This window comes from Hesperophylax consimilis, chromosome 3, assembly GCF_061612785.1.
Source record: "Hesperophylax consimilis isolate HC1 chromosome 3, BYU_Hcon_1.0, whole genome shotgun sequence".
NCBI lineage: Eukaryota > Metazoa > Arthropoda > Insecta > Trichoptera > Limnephilidae > Hesperophylax > Hesperophylax consimilis.
Window position 1 is genome coordinate 26,043,687 of NC_142838.1, and position 21,952 is coordinate 26,065,638.

Below are 21,952 nucleotides of genomic sequence, written 5' to 3' on the forward strand. Positions count from 1 at the left end.
GTTCTTTTCCAATTTTGAATTTTCTAAAAGTAACAAAATCCTTTTGAAAATTTTATATAGGTGCTTTTTTAAATTTATAAGATCATAAAAATTGAACAAGTATAATGTACCATTAGTTTAATAATAAATTTGAAACATGCTGTATGCAAGCAATGCGTTCTTGTAATTACTGTGTTCGACCTAACCATAGACCTCGAAATTGATAGACTCGCCCATCAGGGAAAGGAAGTTGAGCGAAGCGACGGTCTCACTTTCCGTAAGTTGTCAATAAATTAATCTGACAGTAGACAGGCAACTCGAATAGTAATATTATCAATCTGGTAACGGATGGCGCGCAAATAGATGATTGCGTAAAAAATTACAAATTACAAATCGGGTGAACGAAATTTCCGGCTTTTTTCCAAAACTGAATATTTTACTACCCGGTTTGTAGTTGGTTCGGTTTTTGACCGTTTTTACAAACATTCCGACCCTGCACAATGGACTACGCTGCAAACCGTTTAGCAAACTTTACTTTTCTGCGCAGGTTCTGATTATTTCAAAGTGCGCTCTTAGACGTTCAATGTACGACTGATATCGTGGATTATTCAAAGCATTCTCGAACGGTCCTGGGGCCAAAAATATGATCACGTGGTTTGTCTCCAGCTCGTCGAAATGATACCGGGATTTCACGTTAGGGCAAATCTATCAATAAGGATCGCAATGGACCTAACAGTCGCTGTAATACCTATACACAAGGTCCATGCCCGACCTTTCATCCCATTCAGATTAAAATTATTATAATGTATTATTTTATTGTATTAATTTATTATTTACAAAATAAATAAAATAGAAGCAGTTATAGAAATGAACAATTTTCACATAAATTAACTTCCTAATAAATGCGTATTATTTGTGAATGACTCAACGTTTTCTAATATCAAGCATAAAGATTATAATAATTAGTCGTACGAGGCTTACAGATCATAACGATAATAATTATTACTGTGTCGTTAACTGTCGCGTGCATCGTAATTGTCATTCATCAATAACTGCCAACAATAACACTCCTTAGGTTTAAATTCCCACTTTACACCTGCCGGTTGTTTTGATTTATGCAAAAAAAACATCGCCAAAAAGCGTGATTTATTTAATTTTACGAAATTCAGTCAAAAGTATGTAAATGTTTTACGATCATTTTGTAAAGAAATCAATTTGCCACATTAAAGGGGTCCATAAGTAGGAGATTTTGAACTGTAAAGCAGTTTTTACAGGCCTGATGGATTTTTTTGGGGTTCTAAAAAGTTCGACAAAGATAAGACACCGGCCGGTGGCCGAGTTGACATCGCGCTTGGGTCCAACTCAGGCGTAGTGTGTTCAATTCCTCGGCCGGCTAAGTCCTCCATCACAACACAAGCAACATTTTCAGCTTTCTGTGGTGGTAGTAGGTGATTTTCAAATATTGTCAGATTATTCGCAACCCGGGAATGTTTGTCTTACTTTTAAAAAAAAAAGTTCGATTATTTCTAGGGCCAAAAATATGTTCTTCCCTTAAATAAAGCATTTGTAAGATCGAATCGAGTTTCGGACACTGCCATGGATTTTCAGGTCAGAATAACAACTAGCACCCAAAAATAAAGTTAACAAAATACTTGCAATTGAAAATAGTTTTGTGTATTTGTAGAAAGGATTAACTTTGTGGCTCGTCATAATTTATAATTAAAAACACATACATTTGTTTTTGACCACTTTAATTTTCTCTTCCGGTTTCGGAAGAACACCTACTTCATCAGTAGAATATTAAAAACTAATCTAAATTACAAAAAAATTGACATATATATAAATATAAAAAAATATAAATATAAAAAAAACTTAAGGTGTATGAGGGAGAGGTGAACAAAGTGGAATGGGTAATTACGGGATTTCCAGCAAGAACAGAGATGTTAACCGGAAAAATATCTAGAATCAGACTAAACAGTAGATTAATTTGGTTATTCATTATACTAAGCATTATTATATTAAGCACTCAAAATCAGAAAATCACTAAATAATAAATCTAGAAAAAAAATAAAAAGGTTTAGAAACAGATGAGGGGGAAGAAAAGAAACACGAAGGTTTACATGGAACATGTTGATGGTATAATTCGTTAAAGAATACAAGTTTGTGCATAAAACTCGTCTTGAAAATCTAATAAACTGCATTTTATTATTAACTAACTAACCGTCAAGCCGTTTCCCGAAGGGGTAGGAAGAGAGGATGGACTGCCACACAAGGATAGTACAGTGCAGTATTATTTTTAAGTTTAAACACAAATAATTCATTTTCATTGAGATAAAATTCATTTGAGCTAATTTTAGTAATCTTCAATATCTATAAATAAAACCGTTTTATTTGTTGCAAATCTGATTTTTTTTCCATTTTGTTAGGAGTAAAATTGTATTCAGAAAAATTAAATTAGTACTAATCTAGATCTGAATCTAAATTGGTATCTAATACCAACGCGAACAAATATGAGTCAACGAATTATCTAAAAACGTCATTGCTAATATTAAACACGCGCTCCTTATACGGATAGAGGGTATGAAGGTATGAAGTGAAGTCCCCTGATCCATAAAGTAAATTAACATGAACTGTCGAGTGACTAACTGAATACTGAATATAAAAACAGCAATGCTCTTTATAATCCAGGCATTTTCCCATGGATTGGGACGTTCACAATACATTCAGGCAGGGGCGCCGCATCACCATGTATAATGTGTGCGGCCGCGGGCGGTAAAAAACAAGGGGAAGCCATTTGTATTTGTATTTGCATATATATGATCTCCACCCCCCCCCCCTCCTCATCGAATTACTAATTAGGAGTTCCAGTAAGAATGCAAGGCCATAGTATCTGCATTGAAAAATATCAAATAAGATCGTGTGCATAATTTGTCGTCCCCATTTGGATCAAATGCAAACTAACTAACCAAATGCGATATATATCTATATATTATAACTTTAAAATTGATCTCTCAACACGCTATTTTTAATTTTTTTTATGTTTATAAGACAAGGTTTTTATGCATAGCACAAAGGATAATAAATTATTATAAGCAATAATTAGTCGCCTGTAATATCAATACAAATAAAAAAATATCTCCCGAGTAAAAATAAATGCCGCCGACGGGAATTGAACCCGCGCCTTCTGATGTCCAAACAAAGTTGTTATCAAAACAAAGGCAGTGCCTTAACAAGTTCCTACTAATTACTTTAGTCATAATTTTTTTTGTTGTACATTCATTCAATTATTATTTTTTACACGTACACAATATTAAAAAAATATATATCAACACGTATCAAAGATAATGGGAAAAACTAAAAGATTTAAAAAAAATCTCAAAATAATATAACATAAAGTCGCTACCCGCGTCTGTCTTATAGTGCGCTAAGTTCTTCTAATTGATTTTGATACGGTTTTCACTATCATTTATAGAATTTCTCCCGGAAGTTTTACATATATAATACATGCATATTATGTTTACAAAAGTAGAGAAAATACCTTAAGAGATACATCAAAATAATGTACCACGGAATTGTACGTCTTTAAAAAGCCTACAGAAAAGTTAGCAATGGTATATGTCTAATAATAATAATAATAATAATAATAATAATAATAATAATTGGATAATTTGTAGAGCGCCGTTTTTGTGAAAAATCACCTCAAGGGCGCTGTACAATTTATTTCCTAGGATCTACATTTGTTATTTAGACCAACTGTGCCAGCACGAGGTTCGTCATCCGTTCAGGCATGTGTCTGCCGCCAATATAGCGCTGACATGTGTCTGCTGCCAATAAAGACATAAACAAAAATACATAAACAAAAACAGAAAATAAAAACAAAAACAAAAACTTTAAACAAAATATGGCTTTCTCCTAAGGATAACCTCCAGAAACTCCGGGTACACGTCAGCTAGTATATAATAATAACAATTTGCGTGATGACCTTTTTGCTAGATCAATATTTTGAGACAATGTCTCACTAATTGACCTATACTAAGAAGGATTATCAAACTATTTATAACTTTATAATATTTTTCGCACAGGCCCTGCCCGGGACATTCACAATACATTCAGAATGAATTACAGGCAATACTACCCCTCGCACCGACCCTGCCCGGGACATTTACAATACATTCAGCATGGATTATAAGCAAGATATCTTCGGGCACATTATGCATTCAAAGATGAGAGAATAAAAAGTGTGTTTACAGGTACCTACAGGTTATCCTTTCACGTCATGTCATCCGATTACCTTGACTTCATCCGTAGAATGCATTGTTTGAGACACGATCACCGTGGCGTAGCATTAGTTTTGTTGTAAAATAGATCGCAAATTACGTGTCGAGGCTAATACCTAATGGTTCACAAAAATCTATACAGGCGACATTTTATATTGTCTGCGAGACTTATTTTTGGGATTATGACAACAGTGATATATTATTCGGTTCGTATAAGTTTGAATACATGCCACGTGAATCACAGAAATCCTAGTACTTTTGTATTTAAAATAATCCGATATTTTGAGTTGAACTTTTCAATACGACATTATATATTTAAAAGATAGTGTACTAAAACGGCAAAGCACCAGTCACGCATACCAATAAATTTCGTATTTTGCAGAACTAAATGTGAACAAAGTGCTTTTAATAATAAATAATTCAGCAATGCTTGAGAAGTTATCAAATACCACCCAAGTTGTTGTAAATGTATAGGTGCATTTAACTGTATGGTCGTAAAAACAACCCGTTCTCATGCGAAAATATAATACAACTGTGTGCTGTGTGCGTGGAAAACAATGAGTATTGCTAAATTATTAAGAATCTCTGCAAATTATTCGTAATCCGATTAAAAACGGGATTTCAGGCCCTTAAATAATTAATTGATAGGTTTCCTGATAAAATTTTAGTAGAATACGAATGTATTATCACGATGTCGCAACACGTGTTCATAAAAATATTAACATTTTCGTAATTTTGTTAGAAATTTTATCTGGAAACGGCCTGCAATCGCGTTTTTAACCGGATTACCAATAATTTGAAGAGATTCTAAATAAATTAAGCAATACTCACTTTTATCCGTGTACATAATGTTGGGAAATAGTGTCGGTTAGTTAGTATCCACTAATTTATCGGAACACTTTGCATTAAATTGTCGGTAGAACAAACACATAAATATCACCTGTCATCTTCATTCTAATGGTTCACATCGTAGGTTGGGTTACCTTCCTCACTTCAAGATACTAAAAGAAAACTCATCTATTAACCACATAATTTAAAAAAAAAAAACTTTTTATCTCTGCTAGCCAAACTTGTTAGGAAGAAATTGCCACTGGGTAATAAACCCAATTTAAAATTACAATTCAAAATCTAAGATTAACAATAACTGTTCAATAAATCAATAGCGTATAATTAATTGTAAATTAATTCAAGCATCTCCATTAAAATGCAATGCTTGAGGAAACTTAAATTTTTCGGGCCTAAAATAGTCAAATTCAAGAAAAATAATAAAAAGCCACAATCGTTGTCCAAACGAATTCGTTTTGTAAAACAATAAAAAATGCATAAGAATTTTTTCCCGAAGAATCTGTTAAAAACGTTAGAGCACTTCGATAGATGCATTAAAAGAATTCAGATAAGATGTAGTTTTTTTTAGTTAATTTTGAAAAATCGTGTGATCCGATTTAGGAGAAGCTCTCGGGTAACGATTACCTGGCTATTCACATGATCGTGTCTGAACTGGTGGGATAGCTCAAAATGATAATTAGAATGCAGACAATGATTATTAATGTACCGTTAGAGAGCAAGCAGCTACCATCACGAAAGACGATTCTAAGTTGAGTATCTTTGTAGGTGAAATATGATTTAAGATTTTCACGGCCAAAAGTATTTTTGTTATTTGTTTTTGGGGTATTATGCCGTGTTGCGCTAACTCCTTCTTTAGCCAACGTTTCGGACAGCATTGCAGTGTCCATCATCAGGGCAGATGTGTTATTAATAACAATTCAGTTTCCAAATTATGAAGTTAATTTCCATAAGATTGAAACAATTCAAAATAAATTCGTAATGAGTGCATATTTCTAGAGCAAGGCTGCCCAACCCCAGGCCCGCGGGCCACAATGTGGCCCGCGAACGAATTATAAGTGGCCCGCGTGAACCATTTTCAAAAAACCCGCCAATCCGCCAATTTGAAAAAGTGTCGCGGGCCCGCGGTAAAACAAACAATGCAGCTTGCGCGCGGTCACCAGTGTTGCCAACGAAGGCGATTTATCGCTATTTAGGCTACTCATAACGAGAATCAGCGACGAAAAAATCTAACCTGTTGAACTCACTTTTTAAACAAAAATACACTGGTTTTTGATATAATATTTTTTGCGTCCGAAATGGAATCTTGTATAGCCACCCCCCCCCCCCCCCATGGAATTCGAAAAATTGTTGTGGGGAATCACATATGATGTTTTTGGGTGCGCGGAAATTTTTTCTCGGCGAAGTTCCGTAACAACCCCCCCCCCCCCATGGATTTCAAATATCTTGTGGGGAGCACTCATTTTGAATTTTTTTTGTGGGGAATTATGTTTTATAGAAATTCTCTAACAACCCCCCCTCCCCCATGGAAATAGGAACCGTCAGGTATTCAGTGGCCCGCCAGTGATTCAAAATCGTCAATTTCGCCCAACTGTTAAAAAGGTTGGGCAGCCTTGTTCTAGAGAATGCATAGATTGCGGCTACCTACCTTATTCATTATATTTATTAAAATTATTGGATGAATAAATATTCGTGATTTAATGTGTTTAAAATTATTAATTCGATGTTGAATGCCCCTAAATTCAGATACTTAATTTCATTTATATTCCTGGCAGGACAGTACCAGGCGGCTCGTTACTTTTGAGTGTGATAGGGTGCTAAGTTCTCAAAATCGATATTATTGGTGTTGTTGTACCCGAAAACGATTTTTATTTAATTTTTTTAAATCGGTTTTTTGTATGAAGATTTTCAGGATATCCGTGCGGCGCACAGTCAAACTGAAATTTCTTGAAAATCTTCATACAAAAAACCGAATTTAAAAAAAAAAAAAAATAATTTTCGGATACAACAGCATCATTAATGCCATTTTTTGTAATATTATCACTCCGGTACGAGTAGAAGTCACGAGCCGCAACTCGGAGTACCTACCATATTTTTGTAATAATTATTCTTCTTTAACATTGCAATATTATACGATGAAACGAATTCAAAATTTGGGAACCGTAAAATATTGTAATATAAAGCTGGCTTTGTTACTGTATGTAGTAGAGTTGATTTATTTGGGGAAACTGTTGGGGAAACTCTGAATGTGGTGGTTCATTGGCTGAAGGTGTCATACTTTGAATTGAATTGATCCATTAATATTACATCCTACTATGTACCGATAAAATTTAAATTATTCTTTATTGTACAATATTGTAAATGGTTTACATCAGGCATACTGCAGGCTAATACACTATGACTGTATAAACCAATAAATCATAAATGCTATCAATATTTAAAATGACGAAAAATGAAATTACTAAAATAAAAACCTAAAACATTCATTATGATTACAAAAGACCTCATTTCGAGAGTTTGGAGATTTTCGATTTTTCGTTTCTCCCCCTTCGGGCTTAAAAATCGAAAAATCGACCATCGACTTTCAAATATATATTTTTTTAAACATTCACGCGTTACGAATAACCTGACAATATTTTAATTCCTCCTACTATCATCACTATAAGCGGAAAATGTTGCTTGTGAAATGGTGGAGAACCGTCTGGAATTTATCATATCTGGGGCTTAATGCTACAAGTGCCTATGTCAAATATGGGAATGGCTCAGGAATGAAGATTGTTTATCGATTTCTTGGCGTAGTAAACGCTGAAACTATATTTTGACTTCTAAGGTCAAAATTTCATCAATCTAAAGCAGTGTTTTTCTAAATTTTTAAGGTCGTGCCCCCGTTTAGTAACAACAAAAATATTATCTCCCCGCGACCCCCCAGCCTTTGTATGTGTTAAATGGTGGGCACTTGTCGTAAATATCACACTTTGCAAAATCGCAATTTTCTTCCATGGTTGCGATGAAAAAAGAAATAAACTAAAATTGACAGATGACGTCATAGACTTAATTTCGAACACAGAGCCAAGATTTGAAAAAATAGTATAAGTATTACAAATGAACCCGTCGCATTAATTTGTATAACTTAAGCACTATTTTTGTTTCTGTTAGCGATCTACTTCTTCTGTAGCATTATAACCATGTTGCTTGTTATAATAAAGTTAAAAAAATGTTTTAATTTTATTTATGGATGTCTCGCGACCCTCACGTTCAAAACCACTGATCAGAGCACCTGACGTAGGTTTTCGTAGCATTTAAATAAGGATCGTTTTAGAGTACTTTCTGGTACCAAAATGAAATTACCAAAATCTGGCATAGACACTTCTAGCATTGATTCCTAGACATAATAAAAAGATTCAAGAAATATCAGTAAAATTTTCAAAAGCATCGATTCGATCATATGTAGATATTACCAAAAATGTTATTGTAGTGATTGCAAACGATGAAAAAATCCACACTGTTACTCAATACTTTTACCTTACATCTAACTCGTGCCCATTTTTCTACCGAATAGTTTGACCGGACGTCCGCTGTTGCAGTCTCCCGTCACTCTGCGTGTCGCTCTTACCACGTTCCACTTGAACATCTGCACTCTTCACATCTTCTAAACAAGTCCACAGACCACGGGAGCAGGGGCAGAGATGGGGCCAATCGACGGTCTCCGCTCTCGGCTCTCCGCTCTCTCAGTATGCAATATCGTATGAGAACCAAATTTAGCACATTCCATAGGATGCTGGTAGTCTGGCCCGGCTGCACTCTGGAGTTTGTTAACTATGAGGATGAAGTGCAATGATCAACGTGTAATGATGAAATGTTGAAATAAAGATGGTCCAGATTCAAATCCGCGTGGAATGCTTCATCTAATTATGTATGGTTATAAAACAAGATATCGATAAGACAGTAATCTTGAAGAAGACATAAATACGAATTTATGCTTCAATAAACAAATTTTGTCACCTGTGAGCGATTTATAACCTAATTACGATTTTTTATTTAGAGACAATGGCGTAGTTTTATTTTGAACCTCGTCTAAATTTGAACCTTAGACCACCGCTACATAGTCTAAACTACTTGCTAACTAACTTCCACTGTTTTCAAAATTGACGCAATCTGTCAATAGAATAAATTTTTATTGTAAATGTTTTTATTTTGGTTTAATTTGTTTCGTAAAGCACTCTAGATAAATAGATAACAAAAATGGTTCATTTATAAAAAATGTTACGAAGAATATAATTCAATTGCGATCGAAAGGCAAAAATTACGTCACCCAAATTTTTATTTATTTTTTCAACGGATCGTGGTGACAGGACCGGCTTCACCGGGTTCTGGCATAATTACAACTAAACTGTCCAAACGCTACACATAATTCATCTCCTGGACCAAAGCAACACGTCCTCCATCAATATTAATAATTTGTCCAAAGTGGCTGCAGGCAACCGATGGTTATTATTGTCCGACCGAGCCGCGAGTCTGTTAGCACCCATTGTGCCGTTAAGATGGTGCCGCGAGTGGTACCCAACTTTGCTGCCGGTGGTGCTGGTGCCAGCGATAGAATGATAAATAATCTCACCAAAATAATGTATTATTCTACAAACAAAACTATAACATAGTTGTGCGGAATCTCCCATTTATTCTGATTTTATAAATTAATAAACATTTATTATAATGAGCCTACATATATAATTATTTATAGGTGTACACTTACATGCGTAAGGAAAAGAGTCGATGAATAATGGCGACGTTTTGGCGATAATAATACATCAACTAGTTAACTAGTTTTCGAATAATTTAATTTTAATTGACTTATAATCATTTTATTAGGGTTTTGACATAATTAGTGTATAAATAGACGTTTTTATTGCATCATTTGGAATTCAGAAAATAAATCATTAGCTCAATCGATCAGTTTTAGAACTGTGATTTCAGTTATTCAACGGTGATAAAAAAAACCTTTCCTGCCAATTGCTAATTGTTACGATAAAACAATATTTTTTTAATTGTAAAAATTTCAAAACAAAAAAAAAACAGTAAAAAAACTAAGAAAAATATGGAAATACCATCATGCTTACTGAACCAATTATAACCTAACCTAAATTATCAAAATTAATAAAAAAATTAAAATAACATATTTTTTGATACATTATTTCACATCTGCTCCTAAAATTGCGAATTATTAATTTCAACCTTTTTACGTGAAAAATGGAGGCGAAAACTATTTTTAATGAGTTTTATATATAAGTAGATTTCGTTGCATAAGCAAGTGCCATGATAACTATATGGAGGAATAATATATTATGATTCATTTGATACACAGTTTTCCAAAGTGTCAATAGGTAGGTACTCTTCCAAATTATTATTTTCATTAAATACAAACCCTTCAGTACTTTCCATCACTTTTATATGGTTTGCAATGTTTTCAAACCATACAAATATTTACATATTTTAATTTTATTTTTTAAAACGAATACTTTTTTAGAAACTAAATAAAATTTTCTTTCCGGTGTATGCATTGAAAATAAACATTACTGTTTTTAAGTAATAAAATTTTAATAAAAAGCGTGAAAAATGCTGTCAAAAACGCTTTACACATTTTTACTCCAATCTTAGATAAATTGAGAGAACTCGATATTTCGAAAATACGTTCGTTTCGTTTGGGGAATTTGTAAGAAACCTGTACCTTCACTTTTATCTGGTTTACATAATAAAAAAATAAAAAATAATATTTAAAGTTAAATCGATCGAAAAATGAATTATTTGTTTTGGCTATTTTTACGATTTTATTAATTGATTCCAGTATAAACATTTGAGGCAATTATTTCTCTTTCTAACGCCAAAAAAATTAAGAATTTTCGCACGAAAAAAACATAAAAATACTTTTAAAAAATATGGACGCCCGGTCATATATGACCCTCAAAAGCTGGAGGGGTTAAGTAACCATTATTAAATTATGGAATTATTTTTCTGTAAGCTGAAAAAAGAGAAATATAATTCTACTGTTTCTGCTGCTTTTGAAAACTAATTTCTGAATAGAAAGTCTAAATAATATTTTTGGTCTCTTCCTTTTTAAAGTTTAATTGTACATACATTTTCGTCAAGTAGCATTAAAAAGGAGTAAGTTTATAAAAATATTTAAAGCAACTTATTTACCTACAGCAATGACTTAAATTTATTACAGATGAGTTGAATAATCATAAATTCTATTAAATCGATGATTTTATATTTACGCTAAAAATAGAACCAGTTATTAACCTACTAACTACAACCATTACAAACCACTCATCAAGTGCTCATTTCCATCATTTTGAGAATTGGAAAAGGAAGTAAATACGTTTATTATTATAGTGAATCAAGAAACACGCCATATTATTAGATTAGAGGCATTGATTATAGATTTTTTTTTTGATTAGAGGCTTCTATAATCTCAGAATTTCGTGTAACTAAACACATAAGTATTTATTTTAATAGCTGATTCAATAGGTGCGGCCCGCCTATCGATAATTTAATCTGTAATCCGATTTCGCCACGAGTAAATATATATTTTTAAAATACGTACATATATCAAAAATGCGCGGACGATGAAATAATTTGAAATTAATCTTTGAAGAAGATAATACTAATAAATCTAAACGAAACATGAAACAGAATAAAACAGAAAATAAAAACATAACGGTCGCTACTGGTAATCGAGTCTAGAATCTCTGTTTTACAGGGACAACGCCCTACACAACTCGGCCATTGGATACAATATTTTGAAATGACTTTATAATCAATTGATAAAAAAAATTTATTTTACCGTTGTATTTTAGCGTTTGGGCACTCACATCGTTATTCTTATTGCATAATTGAAACTATGGATAAAATATATCAAAAATTATCAAATATTTTTTTTTTTTTATTATTATTTTTTTTTTATTATTATTTTACTTATTAAAAAATATTCTCATATCTCGGTCCTAAAATATATAATAAAATCCCCTCTCAGCTGAAACTGTGTGAATTGTCATCCTTCGGTCCAAGAGTGACAAAATGGTTGTTGGATCTAGGCAGGACTGATTCCGAAATGATAATAAAAAATGTAATTTGAAATCACGAACGCCTCTATGTATCTTTATGTATCTTTTTTATGTATCTTCGTTTTAACATACTTATTTTAGCTAGTCTTAAATCCTGTATTCGTCTAGGATAATTTGAAACCTGTAAATTTGACTGTCCTGAAACGGGAATCCTTCCTAGTTGGACATTCAAAATCATAAAATGTAATCAATATTATAAAAATAAAAAAAATTTAAAAAAAAATGGCACGGCTTCTTTCATACCCTCTTTTGGCATCAGTTTTCATACCTCATGATGGAAAAGAGAAACGAAGTAGCGAGCTGAACATAGTTGATCGTGAAACACGATACAGAAATATAAATAAATACGATACTATAATAGACATATGAATATGTCTGTGGATACGATGCAATTTTCAAGACGACACAGCCCAATGTGGTTGCGTTTTTGCTGCGCCAGACATCAGACAAACAACAAAAAAATCGCTTTATAAATAAGATTTCACGATGTCATAATAGACGTGGGAATTTGAGACTGACTGACCCTGACCCCTGTCTTCAAATCAAATCTTTTTGAAAAATATAATTTTTTTTATAAAATAGGTGAGTGTATTAACATTCGTAATTCCTAACAAAATTCGTAACACGGGCAGCACGGGTACCAGCACAATACATGAGCTGCCGGTAGGTGTAATTAACCTACGTGAACAAATAGTAATGATACCTCTATTTAGACAAATAATAAAGAACCGTTGTAGGGAAACGTGATTTCGGCCAGTCAAACAAACTACGAGTACCAAACGGTGAAATACGAGGAGGAGAATGTTGATATAAAATGTAAACCAACTACTTGAAAAAAATCAACAAAATCACCGTAATCAATATCAGACGCTGTTTGCGAAACCTCAAACTTAACGTACCTCTATACAAAATATGAATCGCTTATTCCTTATTCTAAAATCTTTGGTACGTGAATCATTAGAGGTGAGTTTTAAATACATCTATTTGAATATTGATTTTGTTGAATTCCTAATAAAATGAATGAATGAAGTGGAAATTCACTTCCCACTTGCCGACATCCGATCGAGCTGAAACTCGGCAGATATACTCGTTTTTGATGACAATGCTTTATATCAACATAATAAAGCCTCATACATATCACGCTATATTACGCGAGCATGATTTGGGCGTGGCATATACGTATTATATGTTGGGGTGACACACTACGCTGTAATCTTCCTCAGGGGAGATGGTGAGATCAATTGGGGGACTGCCGCGGAATATCATTTTTTTGTATGGGATCTGTCACTTTGACGGATGACAGCCGCGTAATTACGGCGCTCCGCAAATTTTTCTGCCGCAGGCAGGAAAGGGGGTCGCATAATCATTCACATCATCTTTTTAGGTGTGACAGGTCTGCATGGGACTCTATGGTGAGCAATATGGAGTTATATAAAACGCTATGAACTTATAATATAATCTGTCACCCCCTTAAACGTATTTTTCGTTTATCCTGACGAAGAAACGATTGGTTTTGTAACATGTCGATTCTTTTTGATTAAATAGTGGTGTTTACATGGTTTATATTTTATTTTATTTAAATTAAAATGATGCCACAAAGCGATTTTTTAGTTCTTGAAAAAATATATGCACATTTTTAAATACATCTATAAATAAAAAAGATGTAGTATTACATGTAACTACCAGGGGCAGACTGGCAATGTAGACCAAAATGATCACTAGATATTAACTATTCACTATTTATCTTATTTAGTTTTTAAAGAATGACAAACAACCCAATTTATGAATTCCTTCTATTACAGCGCGGTGATAAAGGACTTAACCAGCAAAAGGACGCCTGGGTGAGAACCCCACGCTTTGACCCGCTCGGCCAACTAACAAACTTTGAATATTATATTTTTTTTTTTTTAAAGAAAGACAAACATTCCCAGGTTACGAATAACCTGACAATATTTGAAAATCTCCTACTACCACCACAGTAAGCTGAAAATGTTGCTTGTGTTGTGATGGAGGACTTAGCCAGCCGAGGAATTGAACACACTACGCCTGAGTGGGACCCAAGCGCGATGTCAACTCGGCCACCGACCGGTCATTACCATATATAGCAGAAATCTGCTCAACTGAAGCAGCAAAACTATAGGTGATATCGAAAATTGTGAAAATTGAGGTTGAAAATTGCACAGTTTTGTATGATTTGAATTTCAGGGCAAAATCAACTTTTTTCAGCTAATAGTAATCAGATAGCCGGAGTCACGAAAATGCGCAGATTTCTGTCTCGAAATTGTAAGTAAACGGTGGAATATGTTTTCAGTGTCACCCTATTGAAAGATCACCATTGAATCGTTGCTTAAAATAGCACTAGTCGTATTTGGCGACCAGATCTGAATGGCCGGGTACTTCCCTATCTTACTGTTCCTCATTCCCTTTACGTCCTCATTCCCAACACAACAATCCTAAACTATTGGGGATGCCATAGTTCTACTGGGGCACTTGGAACTTGGGGCACGTCTGTGCCATTGTAATAACATATATAGTTAGTAGATCATTGTAGAAGTGTATTATATATTTGTACATCGCCGTTGGGGTGATTTTGCAAAAAAAATGGCGCTATATAATTCATCAAAATTTATTATTATTATTATTATAGAAAAAACCACAGAAATGTCGCAAAAACATAGATCTCGACGAATGCAAGCGTGGATAAGTACTTCTCGATAGCAGATAAAAACTAAGGGGAAGAGATTTTATTTTAGCAAGTAAAGAATAAATTCAAATGGATTTCAAATAGATATCTTTCGATTTTAAAATCGTATGTCATAACATAACTTGACATGATTTTTGATTGGTTGGCGGGTCATAGACAACAATCAGTCCATTATGAAATTATTTGCTCCAAACAAAAATGATTCCGCCCTAGATCTACTTCTAACGAGCAATTAAGATTCACAAGTACTTGCTTATGGACATAAATCAACTTATGAGTTGATACTTATGATCAATTAATTTGGGCCACTCAATTTATATTCGTCAGCTTCTACATTCAGCCCAATGCAATTGAAAATCATCTCAAGAATTTCAGTCTTACAATAGATTTCCAAATTAATAGACTTCCTCTTACACGAAATCTGGTTATCATTTCGTCGAGCTGGAAGCTAATCACGTGACCATATTTTTGGCTCCAGGAAGTTTCAAGAATGCTTTTAATAAACTACGACATCAGTTTTTCACTGACCACCGCACATTTTAATAATCAGACCCATGCACAGAAAAGTTAAGTTCACTAAAGCAAGACAAAAGTTTGCAGCGCTGTCCATTGTGGGAATTTTCTGCGCGAGATCCGAATGTTCGTTCTTGAACGAATCGCTTGGGGTAGCGACGCTAAAATTGAGTGCGGTGGGTAAAATATAAAACATTTTTGTAAACGTGTCTTAACTAAATTGTAAGTGTAACAAAATATCGAAGTTTTAAAACAAGCTCTAACTTTTATTTACCCGATTAGGGAAATAAATTTGAGTTATATACTCAGTCAGCAATTTGCGTGTCATTATAAAAAGGACTAGTAATTGGTAAGCAGATTTTATTTTCGAGGACTGTATCACCAAAAGTGGGACAGTCACACCACCTCCCGCGCTCCGCGCAGTTGGTCTGTTTCCCTTTCCCTGATTGGCTCGTCTATTAATTTGAATATCTATGAGTCTTAGCAAATAATGATAATAATAAATTATTTTTGGTTTAAAAAATATATATTTATCAAAATTATCTGATTTTTGAGGTATCTAATATTTTCAAAACAAGATTCTGTGCAATAATTAGGGCTTTTGTAATCCAAAACACGTGTATGTCGAAGACCATATAATTACATGAAAGTGAAGAAAAACAATGATATTGTTGAGTACCTAATGAGGTTGTTTTTTGGATGTTATTTAGCTATTAGATTGGGTCTGATCAGTATTCGAGATAATATGTAAAAGCGGTTGTGATTAGTTTTATGTGCGGATTGATAAACTTTATTAAACTATGATATTTTGTAATCTTCTTTACCTACCGAAAGGGTTGTTGAACAGAACAACACAATTTGAACAATTCATCAAATTATAAATTTTAAATTCAAGTTCGGTGAAAGATCTATTAAAGTTCTGTTATTATTTCATCGTGGGCAGGTTTTTTTCACAGTACTTAGAAAATAACAGGAATTGATTAGGATTTTCACAAAACTTTGAAATTTGATGAATTCTTCTAATTCTGTATAACAAACCGTCCTTACTTGCGGTTTACGGAATGAAAATGAACTTATTCTGAATTAAAACTGTGAATCTTTGCAGGGATTTTGAACATTCGAACGGATACAGATTGATTAATCTATTTTAATACACATTTGCTCAGCAACTGAAAACATAAATACATCGTGGAAGGATATCTTGGAGGTATTCGAGCGACTAATTTATACGAAACAACATTATTATAATTGATTCGATGTTTTGATTATGCCCATTACAAGGGAGGTACATATCTGAATAGAGAAGAGTATCTAAGTAAATCGTTATAATATGACACTACAATTATAAAGGGTAAAGAGTTACGTGTATTTAGGGTGTTATAATTTCAGTAAATGTAACGCATTATAATTATATACAAATTAAAGCGATGCACTACGTCGTGTAATATTTCAAATTGAGCCGCTATCAATAACAACCCTTACGTAGATGGCGATAAGGTTTAAATTCCCGCTTAACACCATCCGCCTGTTTTGATTTATGCAAGAAAAAAACATGGCCAAAAAGTGCCTTTTATTTTATTTTGTGAATGTTCAGGCATAAATATTTAATTTTTTTTCGATCATTTTATAAATAACTTAATTTGCCACATTATACAATAAAATCATAACCGAAAATGGGTTCGTAAGTAGGAGATTTTGAACTTTAAAGCAGTTTTCATAGGCCATAACATTATTTTTTTTCTGGGCTTATAAAAAGACTTATCTAAAAATTACTCGATTATTTCAAAGGCCAAGATGTATTCTACTCGCAGTATTTAATTAAAGCATCTGAAACGTTCCTAGGCGACCAAATTTTCAAACCAAAAACACATGATTTTGCATTACTACGTATGGCATCGCCAATGCAGAATACGTAAAAAGAATAAATATTATTCGTGTACCCGTCCTTCGTATTTCCACTTTTATTATGCACTTCCTAGCAACAACTAAGAATAAATTACCTTTCAAAGCAAAACATAATACATTAGTAAGTATTAATTCCATTTAAAGTTTGTACAGTTTCGCAAGATTGCCTTCGGTATAAACGTCAGGTTGTTATTCTCCGACGAAAATAGAGGTTCCAGGGTAATAAAACCAAATATGGACATTCAAGTATAAGAGCGACTGACTACGACTACTGACGAATCGCAGAGCAGACTTGAAAACACAACAATCACTCATAATTAAGCATAAATCAAGTAAAGTATTAACGTAAACACACTGTCACTGTGTACACAATATAAGCAGTTAATTAAATTAAAGTCAATATTGAACCTTTCGCACTAGACTGAAGTAATTAGTAAAAAAAAGAGGAACAGGGAACCACACAAATCTCCGGAGGTTTCAAAAATGTTATCGTTATATTTATACATTTAGGAAAAGTTTCATTACTCCGCTCAAATTATAAAAACAGTTCGTTTCAACTATTCTTTTCTATAAGAAGTAACAACTATTTACGTCGGGGTAGATGGTGAAAGATGCATGATCCATTTTTTTATTTCAAAGTTCAAAATTTCCCATGTGGAAACATGTCATGCCGCCATGTTTGATTTTGTTAGTATGAAGTGACGTTTGCCGAAAAGTTCAGCTCAATCTAAATACGCACAATTTATTTAAATAACCCAAATTAAGGACCTAATAACCAATTTTTGCATGTTTGCACCGCTCCCGATGTAACTAGTTGTTCATTGTACTAATGATGTTTAAACGAAGGGTTATTTCAATAATTTGGGTGTATTTAGCAGTAAGCGGAGTACAGAAATTGTACCTGTATTTATTATATAGATCAATTTAGAGTAAGAAGTAGTTATTTAAAAAAATATATATATTGTACTTACTCTAGTGAGAAAAATAATATATCTCAATCCGCGGTGTAGAGATTAACTCAATCCGGAAAGCTTTCTCTGTTAGCAGTCTCGACACTTGTAATTGCACCAGAATAACGATGGATTGTACATTTGATTCAACAGTCAAACCATCACCACTTTACGAATGTTTACATTTTAATAGGAAATAAACAAACCACACGTGAAGTCATCGAGAGATTTTTTTGAAACGCAACCGATTGCAGTTTCGCTCTAGTTCGGCAAACTCTTTGATAAGACGCGATGTACACAAAACTATGTATGAATTTAATTTATAAATCAAGACAAGACAACAGCCGGCGAGGGAAACAGCGAGCGAAGACAAAACATGGGGAACATGAACAACGCGCGACTGACAGCAGACGATCCGGTATTCATCGGAGGACGGAGAATGTTATTTGACCTAAAATTTAATAAGTTGTTTTTGGAATTATTGCCATCTATGCGCTGCGTAACGAAGCTTTCTTCAACGCAACGATATCGCATGATTTTTATGGACGATGGTTCGGTTCTCTACTTGTCCACTAAAATTGGCGCTGTTAGTGTGTAGGTAGATACTACTATCTCCGAACAGAAGACATTATAAGGCCCGTTCATGCTCTAAACAAATAAAATAAAATAATATACCTCTTAGACATAATAATACAATATAATGTATGCATTTATATTAAATTGTCAGTGGTAAAACAGTTTAAAACTAGCGCATGCAGATTGCAAAAGGGTGTATGCAATTTAAACGCGTTTTACCTTCGTCAGTTTTCTTTGCGAGAAATAAAAGAAAAGAAAGAAATTTGTGAGCCGGTGTTTCAAAAGTTTTAAATAACATATTATTTAAGTTTTCCATAATTGTGAAAATTAAAAATTACAACCAAATAAATAATAATACTGTAAATAATCATTTTTTTAATGTGAATAGGCAGAACCGAACAAACTGCTCGGAGCCAGTGGATATAAGTCACCCCCAATAGGGATATTTTGTAATTCTGAAGGGGCGGGGGAGGACAGGAGGGAGAGAAAGGTAGGGACATGCCGGACTCTTCCGATATAAAGCTAATTAGAGTCAATCAAAGACAATCCACTGATTACCACACAAAATTCCCAATTGCCCTGAGCCAGTGGAACTATGTTTTCTCCGTTTGGGGTATTTTGTTAGTCGGGATGAGGAAGGATTTGCATTGGGACGCAAATTATTACATCGAGAAAGGATAAGTTTTTAAAATATTTTAAGTGCCCCCAAAAATCTTGCGCCCTAGGCTTTAGCCAGGTGAGCCTAAGGGTACGTCGGGCCCTGATTATAACCATGTACATCTTACATACAAATATGAGGTTATGTTACACATTCACTTTCATCTTTACTACCGACAAATATCTCCGGAAGCAAAAAAAACAGTTATTTTGGCTACCCCGAGGCAGTAAAAAAATTGACAAAATTTACGTTAAATGATGACGAACACCAATCGATCGTTAGCAAATAAAGGAATTGTAATTTTAAACAATTCAGACTAGTTAATTGACGGCGAATGGGGAGAATTTTGATGGAAGCTAATTGACCAATTTATTGACCATTTATTGACCGTCTCCGTGGCGCTTTAGGTAAAAGTTTTTATTTTTTGAATTTTTGTTTAATTTTTTCAATTAATTTATTAGTGGTAAAAATGTATTTAAAAAATCTTGGCAGGTACTGCTGTAGTAATTATAAATAATATCTATACGTATATTCATATTTATTTTATGTGCATATAAGATTTTAAAATTCAAGAGATATTGTAAACGAAGGCGTATCTAATCTCTGAAAATTACTTAGAACATGTAGTACCTATGGTCAAAAATAAGTCACTAAGCCTCGTTCAGACCAGGAGTAAAAAGGTGATCTGGGCTTTTACACGCAGTCTGTGCTTGACCAACCGTGTAAGCGATTGGGGTTTTTTCTAAAATGTTTCGAAATTGTGTGCGTGCATTTTTGCAAGATTTCGTACATGATTTGACATGTTTATTGACATTTCCGTTACTTTTACGTTTCACTTATAAATTTCCACCAATAGGGGGCAGATTACTAGAAGTCGGGATTTTTTCAGTGCATAAATTCTGGAACTAACTGTCATAATTCTAAGTTTAAAATGCCCCAAAAAACTTGCACCCTAAGATTAGCCTAATGAGCCTTAGGGTAAGTCGGGGCCTGATTATATATTAACTATGTACTCCTATGTACTCCTGTACTCTTATATACTCCTCATAACCCAGAATACCAATGGAGGGTAACAATTATGCCGGATCTGTAGAAATATTCTATTTTATTTCATAATACAGAAGTTTGTCCCTGGTGAGTAAAATTAAGTAGTATGTATAAAATAATAAAATAAAATTTTCTGTTATTTTATTAACTACTCTAATGTTAAGCCCCTAAAAGGGGTGTAAATAAATAAATAAATTCGTAACGAATAGAAATATTTGACTTTTTTTTAATATTGGTCCATATTTACGAAAATTTGTATATTTCCAAAAATACATTATAGAAGTATTTAACACACCACATATTCAACCTTACACTCCTAAAATTAATTAAGAAATCAGACTTTGTTTAATTGAATTTGAGATAGGACATGAAAAAAACACCTTTGATAAAAATAATTTAATAAGAATATATACCTACAAGTCGACGTCGTATGAAAGTGACCAAATAAAGTAAATGAATTAATATTGCTTGTTAAAAATATGTAACTGTCCAATATTTAATAAACTGTGAAAAAATATCAAAATTGTGGGGAACGATCAAAACGCAGTGTATAAACCATGCACGATGCCTGTGTTATTAATTATGAACAGACAATGAGTTAAGAGAGTGCCTAAAATGTCAAAATCCTTTTTTGGCTGCTTAACATAAATATTTAAAATTTTTCAACAATTAATTTGAAGATGTGTGCTGCGAATAACCACCTCCAGAGCATTCAATTAAATTTATTATTTAATCAAGTAGTACTTAATATCCACCACGTAAGAAAAAATAATGTTAACAAGGTCGGCGGCCATCTTATCTCTCGGTGTAGAGACATTTATAAAGTAAGGTGTTCACAGTTTAAGCTCACGTAGGATTCAAAAAATCACAACAGAGCCTCCCTGTAAGATTCCATACAAAATGAAGACGGCGAAAATTGCATAGCGCTAAAATACTTCTCATCTGAACGAGGTAAGTTATTTTACCGAGGTCTCCGCTGTACCCAGGGTCGGATTTACATTTAATGAGGTTGGAAGCTATAAAAAATTGAAGTCTTATTCTTATGTTGGGAGAGGGAAATGGGGAGTTGGGTGGAAGGAAACAATCACTTAGTTGAAAGTAAATGTATACAAATTTATAATAGGTTCCTACCTACAGTATTTATGAATTTTAAAAACTTTTTACTGCGGGCTTTTGTTTAGTCAAAGCCTGTTTTATATTACCTTTTTAATTTCATTATCATTATTACGATGGTATCATATTAACTATACATAGGTACCTGTTTTTAAAAAATCCTTTATCTTTCTGCAATATGCTTACAACTTCATAAAATTATATACCATTTATTGAATTCTTAAACTGTTATTATTATGCATTAATGTTAACACTCCTCAAATGCTTCC

General features: G+C 33.4%; 1 protein-coding gene across 2 annotated transcripts in view; it reads right to left on the bottom strand.

Annotated features, from left to right (window-relative positions):
* LOC149425165 (uncharacterized) overlaps nt 1-18,688 on the bottom strand; it is a 753,180-nt gene extending 734,492 nt beyond the window's left edge. For both annotated transcript variants that reach the window (XM_089649643.1, XM_089649635.1), the window contains exon 1: nt 18,311-18,688. The gene's annotated coding sequence lies outside the window, so the exon portion shown is untranslated. The remainder of the gene's footprint in view (nt 1-18,310) is intronic.
* Nucleotides 18,689-21,952: the final 3,264 nt, after the last annotated feature.